The following is a 26,657-nucleotide window of genomic DNA, read 5'->3' as shown; positions in this document are numbered from 1 at the left end:
TATTGATTACACAGATATCAATAAGGCTTGTCCTAAGGACCCCTTCCCGTTGTCGTGCATTGACCAGATTGTTGACTCCACGGCCAGGTACGATTGCTACCTCTTGAGCACTGCATTGGTTTTCCCCGAAGAGGAAGGGATGATGCAGCGAAGTAGCGTAGGTATTTCCCTCAGTTTTTGAGAACCAAGGTATCAATCCAGTAGGAGGCTACGCGCCCGTCCCTCGTACCTGCACAAAACAAATAAATCCTCGCAACCAACGCGATAAGGGGTTGTCAATCCCGACACGGCCACTTACGAGAGTGAGATCTGATAGATATGATAAGATAATATTTTTGGTATTTTTATGATAAAGATGCAAGGCAAAATAAAAGCAAAGTAGAAAGCAAAGGAAATAACTAAGTATTGGAAGATTAATATGATGAAGATAGACCTGGGGGCCATAGGTTTTACTAGTGGCTTCTCTCAAGAGCATAGGTATTCTACGGTGGGTGAACGAATTACTGTTGAGCAATTGACAGAATTGAGCATGGTTATGAGAATATCTAGGTATGATCATGTATATAGGCATCACGTCCGAGACAAGTAGACCGACTCCTGCCTGCATCTACTACTATTACTCCACTCATCGACCACTATCCAGCATGCATCTAGAGTATTAAGTTAATGAAAACAGAGTAACGCCTTAAGCAAGATGACATGATGTAGAGGGATAAACTCATGCAATATGATGAAAACCCCATCTTGTTATCCTCGATGGCAACAATACAATACGTGCCTTGCTGCCCCTACTGTCACTTGGAAAGGACACCACAAGATTGATCCTAGAGCTAAGCACTTCTCTCATTGCAAGAAAGATCAATCTACTAGGGCAAACCAAACTGATAATTCGAAGAGACTTGCAAAGATAACCAATCATACATAAAAGAAATCAGAGAGGATTCAAATATTATTCATAGATAGACTTGATCATAAACCCATAATTCATCGATCTCAACAAACACACCGCAAAAAGAAGATTACATCGAATAGTTCTCCACAAGAGAGAGGGAGAATATTGTATTGAGATCCAAAAAGAAGCCATCTAGCTAATAACTATGGACCCGTAGGTCCGAGGTAAACTACTCACACCTCATCGGAGGGGCTATGGTGATGATGTATAAGCCCTCCGTGATCGATGCCCCCTCCGGCGGAGCTCCGGAACAGGCCCCAAGATGGGATCTCGTGGATACAGAAAGTTGCAGCGGTGAATTAGGGTTTTGGCTCCGTATCTGATCATTTGGGGGTATGTAGGTATATATATAGGCGGAAGGAGTACGTCGGTGGAACAATAGGGGGCCCACGAGGGTGGAGGGCGCGCGTGGGGGGTAGGCGCGCCCCCTACCTCGTGGCCTCCTCTTTTGTGTCTTGACGTAGGTTCCAAGTCTCCCGGGTCTTGTTCGTTGAGAAAATCACGTTCCCAAAGGTTTCATTCCGTTTGGACTCCGTTTGATATTCCTTTTCTTCGAAACCCTAAAACAGGCAAAAACATCAATTCTAGGCTGGACCTCCAGTTAATAGGTTAGTCCCAAAAATAATGTAAAGGTGAATAATAAAGCCCAATAATGTCCAAACAATAGATAATATAACATGGAGCAATCAAAAATTATAGATACGTTGGAGACATATCAAGCATCCCCAAGCTTAATTCCTGCTCGTCCTCGAGTAGGTAAATGATAAAAACAGAATTTTTGATGCGGAGTGCTACTTGGCATAATTTTAATGTAATTCTTCTTAATTGTGGTATGAATATTCAGATCCGAAAGATTCAAGATAAAAGTTTAATATTGACATAAAAAATAATAATACTTCAAGCATACTAATAAAGCAATCATGTCTTCTCAAAATAACATGGCCAAAGAAAGTTATCCCTACAAAATCATATAGTCTGGCTATGCTCTATCTTCACCACACAAAATATTTAAATCATGCACAACCCCAATGACAAGCCAAGCGATTGTTTCATACTTTTGGTGTTCTCAATTTTTTTCAATCTTCACGCAATACATGAGCGTGAGCCATGGATATAGCACTATAAGTGGAATATAATGGTGGTTGTGGAGAAGACAAAAAGGGAGAAGATAGTCTCACATCAACTAGGCGTACCAACGTGCTGTGGAGATGCCCATCAATAGATATCAATGTGAGTGAGTAGGGATTGCCATGCAACGGATGCACTAGAGCTATAAGTATATGAAATCTCAACAAAAGAAACTAAGTGGGTGTGCATCCAACTTGCTTTCTCATGAAGACCTAGGGCATTTTGAGGAAGCCCATCATTGGAATATACAAGCCAAGTTCTATAATGAAAAATTCCCACTAGTATATGAAAGTGATAACATAGGAGACTCTCTATCATGAATATCATGGTGCTACTTTGAAGCACTAGTGTGGTAAAAGGATAGTAACATTGTCCCTTCTCTCTTTTTCTCTCATTTTTTTATTTGAGCCTTTTTTATGACCTCTTTTCTTTCTTTTTTTTCGTCCGGAGTCTCATCCCGACATGTGGGGGAATCATAGTCTCCATCATCCTTTCCTCACTGGGACAATGCTCTAATAATGATGATCATCACACTTTTATTTTCTTACAAATCAACAATTACAACTCGATACTTAGAACAAATATGACTCTGTATGAATGCCTCCGGCGGTGTAACGGGATATGCAATGAATCAAGAGTGACATGTATGAAAGAATTATGAATGGTGGCTTTGCCACAAGTACGATGTCAACTACATGATCATGCTAAGTAATATGACAATGATGGAGTGTGTCATAATAAACGGAATGGTGGAAAGTTGCATGGCAATATATCTCGGAATGACTATGGAAATGCCATAATAGGTAGGTATGGTGGTTGTTTTGAGGAAGGTATATGGTGGGTGTATGATACCGGCGAAAGGTGCGCGGTATTAGAGAGACTAGCTGATACGTCTCCAACGTATCAATAATTTTTTATTGTTCCATGCTATTATATTATGTGTTTTGGATGTTTATGGGCTTTATTATCCACTTTTATATTATTTTTGGGACTAACCTATTAACCCAGAGCCCAGTGCCAGTTTCTGTTTTTTCCTTGTTTTAGAGTATCGCAGAAAAGGAAAATCAAACGCAGTCCAATTGACCTGAAACTTCACGGAACTTATTTTTGGAAGGAAAGCAACCTGATGGACTTGGAGTGCACATCAGGAAAGAAACAAGGGAGCCACAAGGTAGGGGGGCGCCCTCCACCCTTGTGGGCCCCTCGTGGCCCCCCTGACGTACTTCTTCCACCTATATATCTCCATATACCCTAAAAACATCCGGAAGCATAATAGATCGGGAGTTCCGCCGCCAGAAGCCTGCGTAGCCACCGAAAGCCAATCTAGACCCGTTCCGGCACCCTGCCGGAGGGGGCGATCCTTCTCCGGTGGCCATCTTCATCATCCCGGTGCTCTCCATGACGAGGATGGAGTGGTTCTCCCTCGGGGCTGAGGGTATGTACCAGTAGCTATGTCACTACACCACAACACTTAATTAGGGGCAGTTAACTGGCGGGAGAAGTTGCTGAATAAGGAAAAACTATCTGCCGGGACATTTGTTACTGCCGGTACATATACTTTAGGGCATGCAAACTGCCGGTAGAACTTGAGCCGCAGGGGCATTTAGACAGCCGGTACGCCTTGCAGGCGCATATTCTGCCGGGACAACACAACCACGGCCCATTTTCTGCCGGGCCCCTTTATTTGGCGCCAAACTGAAATAGTATCGGGCCTAGCACGGGAGACACCCAAAAGTTTCACGGCCGAAGAAATATAGCCGCTTAGCCCAACCTCTCTTCCCCTTTGCTTAAAAAAACCCTCTCTTCCCCAAATCCCTCTGTATCGACCCAGCCACTCCCGTCCCTTCCTAACCCTACTTCCCCAAATCACAGACCCGCCGCCGCCGCCCCCCACTCCACCGCCGCCCCTTCCTAACTCTACTTCTGGCCGGCCCGTTCTCCCCTTCCCTGTGCGCCGCCGCCCTACCTCTCTTCCTCCGCTGAGCTGCCATTTCCATGGAAGCGGCCCGGCCTGGTCATTGCTGGATCTGGCGGTCTGGCCGCACCGGTGGTCGATGCTGCCGGATCTAGCCCGGTCCTCATCAACGCCGCCCCGGTTGTTCACCTCCACATAAACACTTCCCCCATCGTCATCTTATCCGCCTCGCCCAGATCCGCTGACAGGGTGAGACCGGGAGAGTAGCTGCCTGTCTCCTGAGGAGTTCGTCCCCGACGGCCTCTCCAAGGACTCCCTCTTCCTCACTCCCAACGCCACATGGTGCTCTTCTTCTTGGCATCGCGTTCAAGCAGGGTCAACCGCGAGCTGTATCGTTATCGAGCGTCCCTCTTCTTCGTCGGGCCTACACCTTCTCGGGGTGCAGCCGTGCAGCACCTGCTGCTGTGGAAGACAGATGGCGCGCTGCTGGTAGAGCTGCTCCACGTCGGCCCTGTCGAGCTCAACCACTAATTGTTCAACCACGCGCTGCACCACCTGTTCCTCTACACTCGCTACCAGTGAGCACCACAACGCCTCTATCATCATCGAGCTCATCACCTGTATGTATGGATCAAGATGCTATCACTTGTTTGTTTCCATGTATGTCTTTTCTCTCCTTAACAAGGACACTCACGGTCACAATGCACCAAATAAATCTTTTGTAGCAAAGTAACCATTTTGTAAAAGAATTCTCAAGTGATTTTATTTTATAATCTTCTCTAGTATTCTGATAGCCTAGTGGAACTTTTACCTTTAATTAACCAATATACACCACAACACACATGGTTTATGCCTTGAGCATTAGTTCAGTTATGCATACATTTTGTGAAGGTTTGTCGCTCCAACTTGTGAAGCCATATAGTTGAGTTTGTACCTATCAGTTGTAATAGCAAAAGTATATGGTCCTATTTCAGGTGTAAGAGTCATTTCCTATTTCAGGTCTAAGAGTCAGTTTAGAAAACAAAACAAGAAAAGGCTCAGGTATACGAGGTCATACGAAAGATTCTTAAAATGTAGGCCATGCTTCGTTTAAAAAAAGAAGGGCATGTTACTGACTTTCGCTTTCATTTCTGATCCATCGGTCAAGGATAAATATTGCGAGCAAGATCACCGCCCAAATATGAATAGTTTAGAATCTTCAAACTTATGCAAAGTTCTTCTCCTAACAAAATCTTGAGAATTGGAAATTTTCATCATTTGTTTCAATTATATTTTCTTATTTCCCATGCCTTAATTTTTCTATTGGTTGATTACATTCCTCTAGCTAGAACTTACTTTTAAGCTCAGAACCATACAGAAGTGGTAGCACTGAATGTAGGGCCTGTTTGGATACAATGGCTATGCAAGCAGTGACAGTGGATTGGGTTGTTAATTCTTCGGGTTTAGGATTTATTCTGACTCTATTAGGATTTCAGTTATATTTGTTCCAATGTGGGTTAAAACTCCTTACTATTTCAGTAAAGTGCATGCTCTTGGTTTTTCCCATTGACCTTTGTTGCTCTGAATTTGGCCACCTGGGTAGTGTAGCAGTACTTGTTACATGCAGATAGTGTTAGAAATCAGCACTAATTCCGACTTTTTTCCGTCATTGCTGCTTAGCACTCACATTTCTTCGCTGATGGATTTACTATGGAGTGATAGAGGCTTTGCGAAAGGGCTGGAGCTCTAGGGCTTATGGTGGTTCTGCCTAGAAATTGTTACAAACAATCTTGTCCCAGAATTTAAACATAACTAAATCTAGGCTCTTCTCAAAAGCCTCTCACTGTTGATATATATTGACATTGTAGTTAACCTGTATCCTGCTTCGAGTAGTACACCTTATATTGTTAGTATATATAATCACTCAATGGTTTTGAAATAAGTGATGCATTTCTTCTATTACACTCTAGTTGAATCTGATAAAAGAGAACGCTACAACAACCACTTAATAAATTGTCATAGCTACACAAGCATGTAATAATATGTACTTATTGATATATTCTACCAAGGAATATAATTCAAGCTACTTGTCATTGTTTTATTTTTGCAGATGGCGGTGGATTATAATGCTTTGGCGATAATAACACCAAACTTATAGCTATATCGAATAACTCTGACACAAGGTGTAATGTAAGTTCCTTCTTGGAAGATGTTCTTTTGAGATTGATGTCTGGCAGGCATTATCTGTCTCTGCATGTTGTAGACTCCAATGTATATCTTGAGAAAGAAATTTGCTTGAGTAACAAAGAAGTTTCCCATATGATGTTTATGGATTACTTCTAGCAAGGAATCAGAGCTTGGAACCACATGCTTATTCATTGCTATTGTTGGCCTAGAACTTAATATATAACTGCTCCTCTGCTTCTGCACTTTTGAAAACTTAGATTTGTTAATATGATTCAATTTCTTAAATTAAAGCTGATTGTGGACATATTTAGTGTCTCTGCCTTATTAGGAGTGTCATTTGATGATAACGTACTTGCATTCAAGTTTTTTCGATGGTAACACCTCCGTCATATCGTGAAGTTTTATATTATTATTCTTAAGATATTTGCATGTCTGTCAAACTGTTTTCTCAAAATCTTGCCATCTTGCAGTGACAATCCTCAAGCTGATAACGATTCAAATTAGTTTTCCTTTTTTTGCTGGCTAGTACAGTAACTTTGTGCATGGAACATGATTATACCACTTTCTGCTGTACAAGATAGGTACACGTACTATTTACTGTTAATATTTGTACTTTGCACACTATTTGGATGAGAAGTAAGATAAACTTGCTACTATCAGTATGATAAAAATGGACATGTTCTCTACTAAAGTAGAGGTTACTCTAGAGATGTTACTAGTTGCTCTATGTTTCAGAACATATTCGGCTGTTGTATGTGGCCATGCGGCTGCTGTATATCATTGTTGTAACATATTCCTGTTAATATTTGTACAGACTTTGTACAATTTTGATGAGAAGATAAGCTTGTTACTTGTTAAGATAATAAAAATGGTAGAGATTGTTGTAACTTCTTCCTTAAGTGCTGAATGCAACTGTTGTATGTAACATCTTCTGATTTGTTGCAGGTTTCCCAAAGGTACAAGTTCACTAAGGTTTGGAAGTTCTTCAAGCTGCTTGAGATTTGGAATATCTACAACTAAGATGGAGTGATAATGTTGTATGTCTTGTTTGTTGAACCTAGAGATTTGCTCTGCCCATTTTGGTGCTTGTTAAGCTCATTTTGGTTGCGTGGCACACATTTAGAAACATATGATCTCCTCTTGTGGCGGTACTTTATTCTGCTTGTGGCAAACATATATGTACTCCTTTTGTGAACAACCTCCTTATATATGGTCGTTTTGTTTATGGAACGAAGCTTAAGATTTCGATGAAGCCTGTATGTTACTTTGATTGAATTACATGTATAAATTGTATGATATGTCCTGGTTGTCTAGACATATATAGTGGATGGATATTACATAATATGAATGCCTATAAAATTTTGCTAGCGAAATCAACTTGGTGGCGTAACATCTGCCGGGTAAATGTGCTTGTGCAGGCAGTTGAACTGCCGGTAATTGTAGTTTCCCTTGCGCCGACCAATCTGCCGGGAGAAAATAGACTGCCGGCAAATGCATGGGCTAGGGCAGAAAAACTGCCGGGAGAAGCCGGGACAAGTAATCCTCGGCAGCCGTTCTCGTGGCGGTTCTATCTGTCGGGAGAACCACTGTCCGGCAGTTTATTTGCCCTTTAAAGAGCCTTTTCCCGGCAATTTATTTGTCCTTACATCAGTGTTGTGGTGTAGTGTGTGTTTGATCTCTCTCTCTCTCTCTCTCTCGTGTTCTGGAGGTGGTACGATCTTGATGTATTGCGAGCTTTGCTATTATAGTTGGATCTTATGTTTCTCCTCCCCCTCTACTCTATTGTAATGGATTGAGTTTTCCCTTTGAAGTTATCTTATCGGATTGAGTCTTTAAAGATTTGAGAACACTTGATGTATGTCTTGTCGTGCGTATCTGTGGTGACAATGGGATACCACGTGATTCACTTGACAATGTATGTTTTGGGGAACGCAGCAGAATTTAAAATTTTCTACGCATCACCAAGATAAATCTATGGAGTTATCAAGCAACGAGGGAAAGGGGAGTGCATCTACATACCCTTGTAGATCGCGAGCGGAAGCGTTCAAGAGAACAGGGTTGATGGAGTCGTACTCGTCGTGATCCAAATCACCAATGACCTAGCGTCGAACGGACGACACCTCTGCGTTCAACACATGTACGGTTGGGAAGACGTCTCCTACAACTTGATACAGCAAGGGGAAAGGAGAGGTTGATGGAGATCCAGTAGCACGATGGCGTGGTGGTGGAAGCAACGGTGATCTCGGCAGGGCTTCGCCAAGCTCAGGGAGAGGGAGAAGTGTCACATGAGGGAGAGGGAGGCGCCAGGGGCTAGGGTGCGGCAGCCCCCCCCACTATATATAGGACCCCTAGGGGGGGCGCCGGCCCTAGGAGATGCAATCTCCAAAGGGGGCGGTAGCCAAGGGGGTGGAGTGCCCCCCAAGCCAAGTGGGGCGCCCCCCACCCCTAGGGTTTCCAACCCTAGGTGCAGGGGGAGGCCCATGGGGGGTGCACCAGCCCACTAGGGGCTGGTTCCCCTCCCACTTCAGCCCATTGGGCCCTCCGGGATAGGTGGCCCCACCCGGTGGACCCCCAGGACCCTTTCGGTGGTCCTGGTACAATACCGATTACCCCCGAAACTATCCCGATGGCCGAAACTTGACTTACTATATATAAATCTTCACCTCCGGACCATTCCGTAACTCCTCGTGACGTCCGGGATCTCATCCGGGACTCCGAACAACTTTCGGGTTACCGTATATTAATATCTCATTAACCCTAGCGTCACCGAACCTTAAGTGTGTAGACCCTACGGGTTCGGGAGACACGCAGACATGACCGAGATGACTCTCCGGTCAATAACCAACGACGGGATCTGGATACCCATGTTGGCTCCCACACGCGCCTCGATGATCTCATCGGATGAACCACGATGTCGAGGATTCAATCAATCCCGTATACAATTCCCTTTGTCAATCGGTACGTTACTTGCCCGAGACTCGATCGTCGGCATCCCCATACCTCGTTCAATCTCGTTGTCGGCAAGTCACTTTACTCCTACCGTAATGCATGATCCCGTGATCAACCAGTTGGTCACATTGAGCTCATTATGATGATGCATTACCGAGTGGGCCCAGAGATACCTCTCCGTCATACTGAGTGACAAATCCCAGTCTCGATTCGTGCCAACCCAACAGACACTTTCGGAGATACCCGTAGTGTACCTTTATAGTCACCCAGTTACGTTGTGACGTTTGGCACACCCAAAGCACTCCTACGCTATCCGGGAGTTGCACAATCTCATGGTCTAAGGAAATGATACTTGACATTCGGAAAAGCTATAGCAAACGAACTACGCGAACTTTGAGCTATGCTTAGGATTGGGTCTTGTCCATCACATCATTCTCCTAATGATGTGATCCCGTTATCAATGACATTCAATGTCCATAGTCAGGAAACCATGACTATCTTTTGATCAAAGAGCTAGTCAACTAGAGGCTCACTAGGGACGTGTTGTGGTCGATGTATTCACACATGTATTACGATTTCCGGATAACACAATTATAGCATGAACAATAGACAATTATCATGAACAAGGAAATATAATAACCATTTTATTATTGCCTCTAGGGCATATTTCCAACAGTCTCCCACTTGCACTTGAGTCAATAATCTAGTTACATTGTGATGAATCGAACACCCATAGAGTCCTGGTGTTGATCATGTTTTGCTCTAGGGAGAGGTTTAGTCAATGGATCTGCTACATTCAGGTCCGTATGTACTTTACAAATATCTATGTCTCCATTTTGAACACTTTCATGAATGGAATTGAAGCGACGCTTGATATGCCTGGTCTTCTTGTGAAACCTGGGCCCCTTGGCAAAGGCAATAGCTCCAGTGTTGTCACAGAAGAGAGTCATCGGGCCCGACGCATTGGGTATGACTCCTAGGTCGGTAATGAACTCCTTCACCCAGATTGCTTCTTGTCCTGCCTCCGAGGCTGCCATGTACCCCGCTTCAGATGTAGATCCCGCCACAACGCTTTGCTTGCAACTGCACCAGCTTACTGCCCCACCATTCAAAATATACACGTATCTGGTTTGTGACTTAGAGTCATCCAGATCTGTGTCGAAGCTAGCATCGACGTAACCCTTTACGACGAGCTCTTCGTTACCTCCATAAATGAGAAACATATCCTTAGTCCTCTTCAGGTACTTCAGGATATTCTTGACCGCTGTCCAGTGTTCCATGCCGGGATTACTTTGGTACCTTCCTACCAAACTTACGTTAAGGTTTACATCAGGTCTGGTACACAGCATAGCATACATGATAGACCCTATGGCCGAGGCATAGGGGACGACACTCATCTTTTCTCTATCTTCTGTCGTGGTCGGGCATTGAGCTGTGCTCAATCTCGTACCTTGCAACACAGGAAAGAACCCCTTCTTTGACTGGACCATATTGAACTTCTTCAATATCTTGTCAAGGTACGTACTCTGTGAAAGACCAATGAGGCGTCTCGATCTATCTCTATAGATCTTGATGCCTAATGTGTAAGCAGCTTCTCCAAGATCCTTCATTGAAAAACACTTGTTCAAGTAGGCCTTTATGCTTTCCAAGAATTCTATATCATTTCCCATCAACAGTATGTCATCCACATACAATATGAGAAATGCTACAGAGCTCCCACTCACTTTCTTGTAAATGCAGGCTTCTCCATAAGTCTGCGTAAACCCAAACGCTTTGATCATCTCATCAAAACGAATGTTCCAACTCCGAGATGCTTGCACCAGCCCATAGATCGAGCGTTGGAGCTTGCACACCTTGACAACATTCTTAGGATCGACAAAACCTTCCGGCTGTGTCATATACAATTCTTCCTTAAGGAAACCATTAAGGAATGCCGTTTTGACGTCCATTTGCAATCTCATAATCATAGAATGCGGCAATTGCTAACATGATTCAGACGGACTTCAGCTTCACTATGAGTGAGAAAGTCTCATCGTAGTCAACCCCTTGAACTTGTCGATAACTCTTAGCGACAAGCCGAGCTTTATAGATGGTTACATTACCATCCGCGTCTGTCTTCTTCTTAAAGATCCATTTATTTTCTATGGCTCGCCGGTCATCGGGCAAGTCAGTCAAAGTCCATACTTTGTTTTCATACATGGATCCTATCTTGGATTTCACGGCTTCCAGCCATTTGTCGGAATCTGGGCCCGCCATCGCTTCCTCATAGTTCGAAGGTTCACCATTGTCTAACAACATGATTTCCAGGACAGGGTTGCCGTACCACTCTGGTGCGGAACGTGTCCTTGTGGACCTACGAAGTTCAGTAGCAACTTGATCTGAAGTTTCATGATCATCATCATTACTTCGTCTCTAGTCGGTGCAGGCACCTCAGGAACAATTTCCTGAGCTGCGCCACTCTTCGGTTCAAGAGGCAATACTTCATCAAGTTCTACTTTCGTCCCACTTACTTCTTTCGAGAGAAACTCTTTCTCTAGAAAGGATCCATTCTTGGCAACAAAGATCTTGCCTTTGGATTTGAGGTAGAAGGTATACCCAATAGTTTCTTTAGGGTATCCTATGAAGATGCATTTTTTCGATTTGGGTTCGAGCTTTTTAGGTTGAAGTTTCTTGACATAAGCATCGCATCCCCAAACTTTTAGAAACGACAGCTTAGGTTTCTTCCCAAACCATAATTCATACGGTGTCGTCTCAACAGATTTCGAAGGAGCCCTGTTTAAAGTGAATGCGGCAGTCTCTAAACCATAGCCCCAAAATGACAGCGGTAGATCGGTAAGAGACATCATAGATCGCACCATATCCAATAGAGTGCGATTACGACGTTCGGACACACCATTACGCTGAGGTGTTCCAGGCGGCGTGAGTTGTGAAATTATTCCACATTTCCTTAAGTGCGTGCCAAATTCGTGACTCAAGTATTCTCCCCCACGATCTGATCGCAAGAACTTGATTTTTCTGTCACGTTGATTCTCAACCTCACATAGAAATTCCTTGAACTTTTCAAAGGTCTCAGACTTGTGTTTCATTAAGTAGACATACCCATATCTACTCAAGTCATCAGTGAGAGTGAGAACATAATGATAGCCACCGCGAGCCTCAACACTCATTGGACCGCACACATCAGTATGTATGATTTCCAATAAGTTGGTTGCTCGCTCCATTGTTCCTGAGAACGGAGTCTTGGTCATTTTACCCATGAGGCATGGTTCGCACGTGTCAAATGATTCTTAATCAAGAGACTCCAAAAGTCCATCTGCATGGAGCTTCTTCATGCGTTTGACACCTATGTGACCAAGGCGGCAGTGCCACAAGTATGTGGGACTATCATTATCAACCTTACATTTTTTGGTATTCACACTATGAATATGTGTAACATTACGCTCGAGATTCATTAAGAATAAACCATTCACCAGCGGAGCATGACCATAAAACATATCTCTCATATAAATAGAACAACCATTATTCTCGGATTTAAATTAGTAGCCATCTCGAATTAAACGAGACCCTGATACAATGTTCATGCTCAAAGCTGGCACTAAATAACAATTATTGAGGTTCAAAACTAATCCCGTAGGTAAATGTAGAGGCAGCGTGCCGACGGCGATCACATCGACCTTAGAACCATTCCCGACGCGCATCGTCACCTCGTCCTTCGCCGGTCTCCACTTATTCCGCAGCTCCTACTTTGAGTTACAAATGTGAGCAACCGCACCGGTATCAAATACCCAGGAGCTACTACGAGTACTGGTAAGGTACACATCAATTACATGTATATCACATATACCTTTAGTGTTGCCGGCCTTCTTGTCCGCTAAGTATTTGGGGCAGTTCCGCTTCCAGTGACCACTTCCCTTGCAATAAAAAGACTCAGTCTCAGGCTTGGGTCCATTCTTTGACTTCTTCCCGGCAGCTTGCTTACTGAGCGCGGCAACCCCCTTGCCGTCCTTCTTGAAGTTCTTCTTACCCTTGCCTTTCTTGAACTTAGTGGTTTTATTCACCATCAACACTTGATGTTCCTTTTTGATTTCCACCTCCGCTGATTTCAGCATTGAATATACCTCAGGAATGGTCTTTTCCATCCCCTGCATATTGAAGTTCATCACAAAGCTCTTGTAGATCGGTGGAAGCGACTGAAGGATTCTGTCAATGACCGCGTCATCCGGGAGATTAATTCCCAGCTGAATCAAGCGGTTATGCAACCCAGACATTTTGAGTATGTGCTCACTGACAGAACTGTTTTCCTCCATCTTACAACTGAAGAACTTGTCGGAGACTTCATATCTCTCGACCCGGGCATGATCTTGGAAAACCATTTTCAGCTCTTCGAACATCTCATATGCTCCGCGTCGCTCAAAACGCTTTTGGAGCCCCGGTTCTAAGCTGTAAAGCATGCCGCACTGAACGAGGGAGTAATCATCAGCATGTGACTGCCAAGCGTTCATAACGTCTTGGTTCTCTGGGATGGGTGCGTCACCTAGCGGTGCTTCTAGGACATAATCTTTCTTGGCAGCTATGAGGATGATCCTCAGGTTCCGGACCCAGTCCGTATAGTTGCTGCCCTCATCTTTCAGCTTGGTTTTCTCTAGGAACGTGTTGAAGTTGAGGGCAACATTAGCGTGGGCCATTTGATCTACAAGACATGATGTAAAGATTTTAGACTAAGTTCATGATAATTAAGTTCATCTAATCAAATTATTCAATGAACTCCCACTCAGATAGACATCCCTCTAGTCATCTAAGTGAAACATGATCCGAGTCAACTAGGCTGTGTCCGATCATCACGTGAGACGGACTACTCAACATCGGTGAACATCTTCATGTTGATCGTATCTTCTATATGACTCATGCTCGACCTTTCGGTCTTCCGTGTTCTGAGGCCATGTCTGTACATCCTAGGCTCGTCAAGTCAACCTAAGTGTATTGCGTGTGTAAATCTGGCTTACACCCGTTGTATTCGAACGTTAGAATCTATCACACCCGATCATCACCTGGTGCTTCGAAACAACGAACCTTCGCAACGTTGCACAGTTAGGGCGAACACTTTCTTGAAATTATTACGAGGGATCATATTATTTAAGCTACCGCCGTTCTAAGCAAATAAGATGTAAAACATGATAAACATCACCTGCAATCAAATAGTGACATGATATGGCCAATATCATTTGCTCCTTTTGATCTCCATCTTCGGGGCTCCATGATCATCGTTGTCACCGGCATGACACCATGATCTCCATCATCGTGTCTTCTTGAAGTTGTCTCATCATCTATTACTTCTACTACTATGGCTAACATTTTAGCAATAAAGTAAAGTAATTACATGACGTTTATGTTGACACGCAGGTCATAAATAAATTAAGACAACTCCTATGGCTCCTGCCGGTTGTCATACTCATCGACATGCAAGTCGTGATTCCTACTACAAGAACATGATCAATCTCATACATCACATATATCATTCATCACATCCTTTTGGCCATATCACATCACACGACACATGCTGCAAAAACAAGTTAGACGTCCTCTAATTGTTGTTGCAAGTTTTTACGTGGCTGCTATAGGTTTCTAGCAAGAACGTTTCATACCTACATCAAAACCATAACGTGATATGCCAATTTCTATTTACCCTTCATAAGGACCCTTTTCATCGAATCCGATCCGACTAAAGTGGGAGAGACAGACACCCGCTAGCCACCTTATGCAACTAGTGCATGTCAGTCGGTGGAACCAGTCTCACGTAAGCGTACGTGTAAGGTCGGTCCAGGCCACTTCATCCCACGATGCCGCCGAATCAAGATAAGACTAGTAACGGCAAGTAAATTGACAATATCGATGCCCACAACTGCTTTGTGTTCTACTCGTACATAGAAACTACACATAGACCTAGCTTATGATGCCACAGTTGGGGAATGCAGCAGAATTTAAAATTTTCTACACATCACCAAGATCAATCTATGGAGTTATCTAGCAACGTGGGAAAGGGGAGTGCATCTACATACCCTTGTAGATCGTGAGCGGAAGCGTTCAAGAGAACGGGGTTGATGGAGTCGTACTCGTCGTGATCCAAATCACCGATGACCTAGCGCCGAACGGACGGCACCTCCGCGTTCAACACACGTACGGTTGGGAAGACGTCTCCTCCAACTTGATCCAGCAAGGGGAAAGGAGAGGTTGATGGAGATCCAGCAGCACGACGGCGTGGTGGTGGAAGCAACGGTGATCTCGGCAGGGCTTCGCCAAGCTCAAGGAGAGGGAGAAGTGTCACGGGAGGGAGAGGGAGGTGCCAGGGGCTAGGGTGGGGCAGCCCTCCCTCCCCCCCACTATATATAGGACCCCTAGGGGGGGCGCCGGCCCTAGGAGATGCAATATCCAAAGGGGGCGGTGGCCAAGGGGGTGGAGTGCCCCCAAGCCAAGTGGGGCGCCCCCACCCCTAGGGTTTCCAACCCTAGGTGCAGGGGGAGTACCATGGGGGGTGCACCAGCCCACTAGGGGCTGGTTCCCCTCCCACTTCAGCCCATGGGGCCCTCCGGGATAGGTGGCCCCACCCGGTGGACCCCAGGACCCTTTCGGTGGTCCTGGTACAATACCGATTACCCCCGAAACTACCCCGATGGCCGAAACTTGACTTACTATATATAAATCTTCACCTCCGGACCATTCCGGAACTCCTCGTGACGTCCGGGATCTCACCCGGGACTCCGAACAACTTTCGGGTTACCGTATATTAATATCTCAATAACCCTAGCGTCACCGAACCTTAAGTGTGTAGACCCTACGGGTTCGGGAGACACGCAGACATGACCGAGATGACTCTCCGGTCAATAACCAATGACGGGATCTGGATACCCATGTTGGCTCCCACATGCGCCTCGATGATCTCATCGGATGAACCATGATGTCGAGGATTCAATCAATCCTGTATACAATTCCCTTTGTCAATCGGTACGTTACTTGCCCAAGGCTCGATCGTTGGTATCCCAATACCTCGTTCAATCTTGTTGCCGGCAAGTCACTTTACTCGTACCGTAATGCATGATCCCGTGATCAACCACTTGGTCACATTGAGCTCATTATGATGATGCATTACCGAGTGGGCCCAGAGATACCTCTCCATCATACGAAGTGACAAATCCTAGTCTCGATTCGTGCCAACCCAACAGACACTTTTAGAGATACCTGTAGTGTACCTTTATAGTCACACAGTTACGTTGTGACGTTTGGAACACCCAAAGCACTCCTACGGTATCCGGGAGTTGCACAATCTCATGGTCTAAGGAAATGATACTTGACATTCGGAAAAGCTATAGCAAACGAACTACACGATCTTTGAGCTATGCTTAGGATTGGGTCTTGTCCATCACATCATTCTCCTAATGATGTGATCCCATTATCAATGACATCCAATGTCGATAGTCAGGAAACCATGACTATCTTTTGATCAACGAGCTAGTCAACTAGAGGCTCACTAGGGACGTGTTGTGGTCTATGTATTCACACATGTATTACGATTTCTGGATAACACAATTATAGCATGAACAATAGACAATTATCATGAACAGGGAAATATAATAACCATTTTATTATTGCCTCTAGGGCATATTTCCAACATTCCGCCCATGAACCTATGCATAGGGGTTGGCACACGTTTTCGTCGTGATTTGTAGAAACTTTGGGGCACTCTTTGAGGTTCTATGTGTTGGTTGAATAGATGAATCTGAGATTGTGTGATGCATATCGTATAATCATACCCACGGATACTTGAGGTGACATTGGAGTATCTAGGTGACATTAGCATTTTGATTGATTTGTGTCTTCAGGTGTTATTCTAGTACGAACTCTAGGGCTATTTGTGACACTTATAGGAATATCCCAACGGATTGATTGGAAAGAATAACTTTGAGGTGGTTTCGTACCCTACCGTAATCTCTTCGTTTGTTCTCCGCTATTAGTGACTTTGGAGTGACTCTTTGTTGCATGTTGAGGGATAGTTATGTGATCCAATTATGTTAGTATTGTTGAGGGAACTTGCACTAGCGAAAGTATGAACCCTAGGCCTTGTTTCAACACATTGAAATACCATTTACGCTCACTTTTATCATTAGTTACCTTGCTGTTTTTATATTTTCAGATTACAAAAACCTTTATCTACTATCCATATACCACTTGTATCACCATCTCTTCGCAGAACTAGTGCACCTATACAATTTACCATTGTATTGGGTGTGTTGGGGACACAAGAGTTCATCCTACGCCTCCTACGGATTGATAAACCTTAGGTCATCCACTTGAGAGAAATTTGCTACTGTCCTACAAACCTCTGCACTTGGAGGCCCAACAACGTTTACAAGAAGAAGGTTGTGTAGTAGACATCAAGCTCTTTTCTGGCGCCGTTGCCGGGGAGGTGAGTGCTTGAAGGTATATCTTTAGATCTTCCAGTCGAGTCTTTTAGTTTATTGTTTTATCACTAGTTTAGTTTATAAAAGAAAACTATAAAAAATGGAATTGAGTTTGCCTCATATGCTTCATATTTTTAATATCTATCTTGAAAATAAGGATTCCAATAATTGTGTTCAAGTGCTAGGATAAGAATGCATTAAAATGTTTGGCACTAAATCTTTGAATGATGAGCATGATTGCAATGTTGTTAGTATGAATTGATGCTAATGATATGAAAAGCCACAAGCTTGGGGAAGCTATGTTTGATGAAGATGATATTTTTTGTCCCCCAAGTTTTGATGAGCAAATTTATTATGATGAGAGCATGCCTCCCATTTATGATGATTATATTGATGAAAATGGATTTGGAGAGGTCATGACTTTATTTTGTGATGAATCCACTATTTCGGAAGAGGTTCCAATTGATTATGAGAACAAAGTTGCTATCTATGATGATTATTGTGATGACTTGTATGCTATAAAGAATAATGATATCCATGAAACTTGTCATCATGATTTTAGTTTTCAATTGGATTATGCCTCACATGATAATTATTTTGTTGAGTTTGCTCCCACTATTATTCATGAGAAGAATTTTGCTTGTGTGGAGAGTAATAAAATTTCTATGCTTGTAGATCATGAAAAGAACGCTTCAGGTGCTGGTTATATTGTTGAATTCATTCATGATGCTACTGAAAATTATTATGAGGGAGGAACTTATGCTTGTAGGAATTGCAATAATATCAAGTTTCCTCTCTATGTCCTTAAAGTTTTGAAGTTATGCTTGTTTTTCCCTCCTATGCTAGGTTATTATTGTTCCCATAAGTTATTTGCTCACAAAATCCCTATGCATAGGAAGTGGGTTAGATTTAAATGTGCTAGTCATATTCTTCATGATGCTCTCTTTATGTTACAATTCTTATCTTTTGTGAGAGCATCATTGAAATCATCATGCCTAGCTAGGGGCGTCAAACGATAGCGCTTGTTGGAAGGCAACCAAACTTTATTTTTATTCCTTGCTTTTTGCTCCTGTTTAGTAATAAATAATTCATCTAGCTATTTTTAGATGTGGTTTGATTATTTTAATTAGTGTTTGTGCCAAGTAGAACCGTTGGGAAGACTTGGGGAAAGTCTTGTTAATCTTGCTGTAAAAAACAGAAACTTTAGCGCTCACGAGAAGTGCTGCCATTTTTATTTGGAGAGTGATATTTAGTTAATTATTTTTGCAGATGATTAATATATAAATTCCTCAGGGCCAGAAATTTATTTTAGAATTTTTGGGGTTCCAGAAGTTTGCGTTAGTTACAGATTACTACAGACTGTTCTGTTCTTGACAGATTCTGTTTTTCGTTTGTTGTTTGCTTATTTTAATGAATCTATGGCTAGTAAAAGAGTTTATGAACCATAGAGAAGTTGGAATACAGTAGGCTTAACACCAATATAAATAAAGAATGAGTTCATTACAGTACCTTGAAGTGGTGTTTTGTTTTCTTTCGCTAACGGAGCTCACGGGTTTTCTACTTTAAATTTTGTGTGGTGAAGTTTTCAAGTTTTGGGTAAAGATTCGATGGACCATGGAACAAGGAGTGGAAAGAGCCTAAGCTTGGGGATGCCCCGGAAGGCATCCCCTCTTCCGTCTTTGTTCATCGGTAACTTTACTTGGAGCTATATTTTTGTTCGCCACATGATATGTGTTTTGCTTGGAGCGTCATTTTATTTTATTTAGTTTTGCTTGCTGTTTGAATAAAATACCAGGATCTGAAATTATTAAATTTTAGAGAGTCTTCACATAGTTGCATAATTATTCGACTACTCATTGATCTTCACTTATATCTTTTGGAGTAGTTTGTTGTTGCTCTAGTGCTTCACTTATATCTTTTTAGAGCACGGTGGTGGTTTTATTTTATAGAAATTAATGAACTCTCATGCTTAACTTATATCATTTTGAGAGTCTTTAGAACAGCATGGTAGTTTTCTTTGGTTATGAAACTAGTCCTAATATGATGGGCATCCAAGAGGGATATAATAAAAACTTTCATATAAACTGCATGGAATACTATGAGAAGTTTGATACTTGATGAATGTTTTGAGATATGAGGATGGTAATATTAGAGTCATGCTAGTTGAGTAGTTGTGAATTTGAGAAATACTTGTGTTAAAGTTTGTGATTCCTGTAGCATGCACGTATGGTGAACCGTTATGTGATGAAGTCGGAGCATGATTTATTTATTGATTGTACTCCTTATGATTGGCGGTCGGGGACGAGCGATGGTATTTTCCTACCAATCTATCCCCCTAGAAGCATGCGCGTAGTACTTTGATTCGATAACTAATAAATTTTTGCAATAAGTATGTGAGTTCTTTATGACTAATGTTGAGTCCATGGATTATACGCACTCTCACCCTTCCACCATTGCTAGCCTCTCTAGTACCGTGCAACTTTCGCCGGTACCATAAACCCACCATTTACCTTCCTCAAAAAAGCCACCATAGCTACCTATTATGGCATTTCCATAGCCATTCCGAGATATATTGCCATGCAACTTTCCACCATTTCGTTATTATGACATGCTTCATCATTGTCATATTGCTATGCATGACCATGTAGTTGACATTGTATTTGTGGCAAAGCCACCGTTCATAATTCTTTCGTACATGTCACTCATGAATCACTTCACATCCCGGTACACCGCCGGAGGCATTCATATAGAGTCATATTTTGTTCTAAGAATCGATTTGTAATTCTTGAGTTGTAAGTAAATAAAAGTGTGATGATCATCATTATTAGAGAATTGTCCCAGTGAGGAAAGGCTGATGGAGACTATGATTCCCCCACAAGTCGGGATGAGACACCGGACGAAAATAAATAAATAAAAGAGGCCAAAGAAGCCCAAATAAAAAAATAGAGAAAAGAGGCCATAAAAAAAGAGAAGGCCCAAATAAAAAAAGAAAAAAAATGAGAGAAAAAGAGAGAAGGGGCAATGCTACTATCCTTTTACCACACTTGTGCTTCAAAGTAGCACCATGATCTTCATGATAGAGAGTCTCCTATGTCGTCACTTTCATATACTAGTGGGACTCTTTCATTATAGAACTTGGCTTGTATATTCCAATGATGGGCTTCCTCAAAATGCCCTAGGTCTTCGTAAGAAAGCGAGTTGGATGCACACCCACTTAGTTTCTTTTGTTGAGCTTTCATACACTTATAGCTCTAGTGCATCCATTGCATGGCTATCCCTACTCACTCACATTGATATCTATTGATGGGCATCTCCATAGCCCGTTGATACGCCTAGTTGATGTGAGACTATCTTCTCCTTTTTGTCTTCTCCACAACCACCATTCTATTCCACCTATAGTGCTATGTCCATGGCTCACGCTCATGTATTGCGTGAAGATTGAAAAAGTATGAGAACATCAAAAGTATGAAACAATTGCTTGGCTTGTCATCGGGGTTGTGCATGATTCAAATATGTTGTGTGGTGAAGATGGAGCATAGCCAAACTATATGATTTTGTAGGGATAACTTTCTTTGGCCATGTTATTTTGAGAAGACATGATTGCTTAGTTAGTATGCTTGAAGTATTATTATTTTTATGTCAATATTAAACTTTTGTCTTGAATCTTATGGATCTGAATATTCTTGCCAAAATGAAGAGAATTAATTAGAGAAATATGTTAGGTAGCATTCCACATCAAAAATCGGTTTTATCATTTAACTACTCGAGGACGAGCAGGAATTAACCTTGGGGATGCTGATACGTGTCCAACGTATCTATAATTTTTGATTGTTCCATGCTATTATATTATGTGTTTTGGATGTTTATGTGCTTTATTATCCACTTTAATATTATTTTTGGGACCAACCTATTAACCCAGAGCCCAGTGCGAGTTTCTATTTTTTCCTTGTTTTAGAGTATCGCAGAAAAGGAAAATCAAATGGAGTCCAATTGACCTGAAAATTCACGGAACTTATTTTTGGAAGGAAAGCAACCTGATAGACTTGGAGTGCACGTTAGGAAAGAAATGAGGGAGCCACGAGGTAGGGGGCACGCCCACCCCCCTAGGGCACACCCTCCACCCTCATGGGCCCCTCGTGGGCCCCCTGACATACTTCTTCCACCTATATATCTCCATATACCCTAAAAACATCCAGGAGCACAATAGATTGGGAGTTCCGCCGCCAGAACCCTTCGTATCCACCGAAAGCCAATCTAGACCTGTTCCGGCACCCTGCTGGAGGGGGTAATCCTTCTCCGGTGGCCATCTTCATCATCCCGGTGCTCTCCATGACGAGGAGGGAGTAGTTCTCCCTCGGGGCTGAGGGTATGTACCAGTAGCTATGTGTTTGATCTCTCTCTCTCGTGTTCTTGAGGTGGTACGATCTTGATGTATCGCGAGCCTTGTTATTATAGTTGGATCTTATGTTTCTCCTCCCCCTCTACTCTCTTGTAATGGATTGTGTTTTCCCTTTGAAGTTATCTTATCGGATTGAGTCTTTATAGATTTGAGAACACTTGATGTATGTCTTGCCGTGCGTATCTGTGGTGACAATGGGATACCATGTGATTCACTTGATGTATGTTTTGGTGATCAACTTGCGGGTTCCACCCATGAACCTATGCATAGGGGTTGGCACACGTTTTCATCGTGATTCTCCGGTAGAAACTTTGGGGCACTCTTTGAGGTTCTATGTGTTGGTTGAATAGATGAATCTGAGATTGTGTGATGCATATCGTATAATCAAACCCACGGATACTTGAGGTGACATTGGAGTATCTAGGTGACATTAGGGTTTTGATTGATTTGTGTCTTAAGGTGTTATTCTAGTACGAACACTAGGGCTGTTTGTGACACTTATAGGAATAGGCCAACAGATTGATTGGAAAGAATAACTTTGAGGTGGTTTCTCATCCAACCATAATCTCTTCGTTTATTCTCCGCTATTAGTGACTTTGGAGTGACTCTTTGTTGCATGTTGAGGGATAGTTATGTGATCCAATTATGTTAGTATTGTTGAGGGAACTTGCACTAGCGAAAGTATGAACCCTAGGCTGGACGTGAGGAATTTATCTATTAATCATCTTCAAAAAGAATTAACTAAATATCACTTTCCAAATAAAAATGGCAGCAGTTCTCGTGAGCGCTAAAGTTTCTGTTTTCTTACACCAAGATTAACAAGACTTTCCCCAAGTCTTCCCAACGGTTCTACTTGGCACAAACACTAATTAAACACAAAAACACAACCAAACCACAGGCTAGATAAATTATTTATTACTAAACAGGAGAAAAAAGCAAGGAATAAAAATAAAATTGGGTTACCTCCCAACAAGCACTATCGTTTAGCAAGCAAGGATAGATCTAGGTATTGCCATCTTTGGTAGGCAATCCATAAGTGGCTCTCATAATAGATTCATAAGGTAATTTAATCTTATTTCTAGGAAAGTGTTCCATGCCTTTCCTTAATGGAAATTGGAATCTAATATTTCCTTCCTTCATATCAATACTTCCACCAATCGTTCTAAGGAAAGGTCTACCAAGGATAATAGGACATGAAGGATTGCAATCTATGTCAAGAACAATAAAATCTACGGGCACATAATTCCTATTTGAAACAATAAGAACATCATTAATTCTTCCGATAGGTTTCTTAATAGTGGAATCCGCAAGGTGCAAGTTTAGACAGCAATCATCAAAATCACGGAAACCTAACAAATCACACAAAGTCTTTGGAATCATGGAAACACTAGCACCCAAATCACATAAAGCATAGCATTCATGGTCTTTAATTTTAATTTTAATAGTTGGTTCCCACTCATCATAAATTTTTCTAGGGATAGAAACTTCCAATTCAAGTTTTTCTTCATAAGATTGCATCAAGGCATCAACGATATGTTTAGTAAACACTTTTATTTTGACTATAAGCGTGAGGAGAATTTAGCACGGATTGCAACAAGGAAATACAATCAATCAAAGAGCAATTTTCATAGTTAAATTCCTTGAAATCCAGAATTCTGGGTTTAGCAACATCTAGGGTTTTAATTTCTTCAATCCCACTTTTATCAAATTTAGCATCAAGATCAATAGATTCCGAATTCTTAGAATGCCTTCTAGGTAAAGGTGGATAATATTCAGTCCCATCATTATGAAGATTCATATTGCAAAACAAATATTTAATAGGGGACACATCAATAACTTTTAGATCTTCATCATTATTTTCATAGGACCTAGAAAAACACGCTTTTATAAAGGCATCTTTCTTAGCATGCATCCTAGTGGTTCTTTCTTTGCACTCATCAATGGAAATTCTCATGGCTTTGAGAGTCTCATTGATATCATGCTTAGGTCGAATAGATCTAAGTTTCAAAGAATCAACATCAAGAGAAATTCTATCAACGTTCCTAGCCAAGTCATTAATCATAAGCAATTTTTCTTCAATCATAGCATTAAAATTCTTTTGTGAAGTAATAAATTCTTTAATATTAGATTGAAAATCAGAGGGCATCTTATTATAATTTCCATAAGAATTGTTGTAGGAATTACCATAATTATTAGAGGAATTACTAGGATAAGGCCTAGGATTAAAATTTCCTCTATACGCGTTGTTACCAAAATTGTTCCTACCAACAAAATTCACATCCATAGATTCATTATTATTCTCAATCAAAGTAGACAAGGGCATATCATTAGGATCAGAAGAAACACTCTTATTAGCAAATAATTTCATAAGTTCATCCATCTTTCCACTCAAAACATTAATTTCTTCTATCGCATGCACCTTTTTATTAGTAGATCTTTCAGTGTGCCATTGAGAATAATTAACCATAATATTATCTAGGAGTTTACTAGCTTCTCCTAAAGTGATTTCCATAAAAGTGCCTCCCATGGCCGAATCTAAAAGATTTCTAGAAGCAAAGTTCAATCCGGCATAAAAATTTTGAACAATCATCCACAAATTTAAACCATGAGTAGGGCAATTACGTATCATTAGTTTCATTCTCTCCCAAGCTTGTGCAACATGTTCATGATCAAGTTGCTTAAAGTTCATAATATCGTTTCTAAGAGAGATGATCTTAGCGGGAGGAAAATACTTAGAGTTAAAAGCATCTTTGCACTTGTTCCATGAATCAATACTATTTTTAGGCAAAGACGAAAACCAAGCTTTAGCACGATCTCTAAGCGAAAAAGGAAATAGCTTCAATTTAACAATATCATTATCCACATCTTTCTTCTTTTGCATGTCACACAATTCAATGAAGCTGTTAAGATGGGTAGTGACATCTTCACTAGGAAGGCAAGAAAACAGATCTTTCATGACAAGATTCTGCAAAGCAGTATTAATTTCACAAGATTCAGCATCGGTAAGAGGAGCAATCTGAGTGCTAATAAAATCATTGTTGTTGGTATTGGTGAAGTCACACAATTTAGTATTATCTTGAGCCATCGTGACAAGCAAGCAAACTAACACACAAGCAAACAAAGGGGCAAACGAGCAAAAAGAGGCAAATAGAGAGGGAGGATAGAGAGAGAGAGAGACACTACTAGGGAAAACCTTATACACAAAAATTTAGCAACAGCGCGGGTTAAAAAAGGGTGCTAGTGCTAGATAGCAGTAGCGGTTCAGAATAAACCGCGCTGCAGATACGATTCTAGCAGTAGCGCGTGTGCCCATAAAAGCGCTACTACTAATATTCCCATTGCTGGAACAATGGGCTACGCATAGCAGTAGCGGCCTTGCAGGAAGCGCGCTACCGCTAGGGCATGAGTAGCAGCGCATTTCCCTGTAACAGCGCTACTGCTAATGGAAATAAAAAAATAAAAAAAATAGAAAAGTAAATGAAAAATGGAAGAAACAGAAAAAGGAGAAAGAAAAAAATAAAATGTAAAGCAAAATAAATGAAAAAGCGAAAAAACAGAGAAAGGCTTAGCTGTAGCATGTGTTAGTAAGAGGCGCTGTAGCTAACGCAGCTTCAACGCGTTTCGAGGACCCCCGCTATAGAAACAGAAAAGGAAATAAAAAAGAGAGAAAATTATATATGGATAGTAGTAGCGCATTTTGGAAAATGCGCTATAGCTACCTTAGCTATAGCACGTTCTGCGAAACGCGCTACCGCTAGTTTTGACTTAAACCAAAAACCGTTCCCCCCCGACCACCACTTGCCCCCCAAATCTCTCGACCCACCCCACCGCCGTCTCCCTGATTCGCCGTCGCCCCACTTCGCCGTCGTCTCCTGCCGACGTCGACGCCCCGGGAGCCACCAGAGCCGTGCACCGTCAACGCCACCGAAGCCGCCCCCAACGCCACGGAGCCGCGCGGCCTCATCAACGCCACCGGAGCTGCCGTCGACACCACCGGATCCTCCCTCGCCAAAACTGCCTCCCTCGCCGTCACCGGAGACGCCCCTGCCTCCCTTGCCACCACTCCCTCCCTCGCCTCCACCGGAGCCATCCTCTGTAAGCCCCCACCCCTCCTCTCTCTCATGCATAGGTTAGCTAGTTTAATTATGTTAATTATCTAGGTTATGGCAAAAATTTAGTTAGGGCTTTGACAGAGAAGTAGTTAGGTTAACTAGTTTAATTAGGTTAATTACCTTGGTTAGTGCAAAAATTTAGTTAGGGCTTTGACAAAGAACTAGTCAGGTTAACTAGTTTAATTAGGTTAATTATCTAGGTTATTTTGGAAAGTTTTATTTTAAAGATGATCCCTTCCTAGACTTTTATTGTTGATTATATCTTTTCATTGAAGTGGTCATGTTGTTTGTGCCCAAGTGGCTTTGTTGTTTGAATGAAGCTGAGTGATCTATATATGTTTTGCCAGAATGTTGATTCATTTCCGTTCTGGCAAATTTCAGGTTCTCGATTTGTCCACTTTTTAGCAAAGGTCATGCCGAAATTTTCCGTGAATTAGGACATGACTTGTGCTACAAACTAGGACATATCGAGTGCCCGGGATTTGCCGCACCAGGAAGGAGTCAACGTTCCTACAAAACATAGGCCTTTTGTATGTTATTATTCATTTTTTAGATCTAGAATTAATTTACTAGATTTAATCGT

The 26,657-nt window shown here is 42.1% G+C and overlaps 1 long non-coding RNA gene across 1 annotated transcript; it reads left to right on the top strand.

Moving 5' to 3' along the window:
• Positions 1 to 3,860: 3,860 nt before the first annotated feature.
• Positions 3,861 to 7,441, top strand: LOC119330687. The gene is made up of 3 exons (XR_005160211.1): positions 3,861 to 4,615; positions 6,085 to 6,164; positions 7,107 to 7,441. It is a non-coding gene; the product is annotated as an uncharacterized LOC119330687 (long non-coding RNA).
• Positions 7,442 to 26,657: the final 19,216 nt, after the last annotated feature.

This window comes from Triticum dicoccoides, chromosome 7A (assembly GCF_002162155.2).
Source record: "Triticum dicoccoides isolate Atlit2015 ecotype Zavitan chromosome 7A, WEW_v2.0, whole genome shotgun sequence".
NCBI lineage: Eukaryota > Viridiplantae > Streptophyta > Magnoliopsida > Poales > Poaceae > Triticum > Triticum dicoccoides.
Note: the sequence above shows the minus strand (reverse complement) of the source record. Positions and strands in the feature narration are given on the sequence as shown.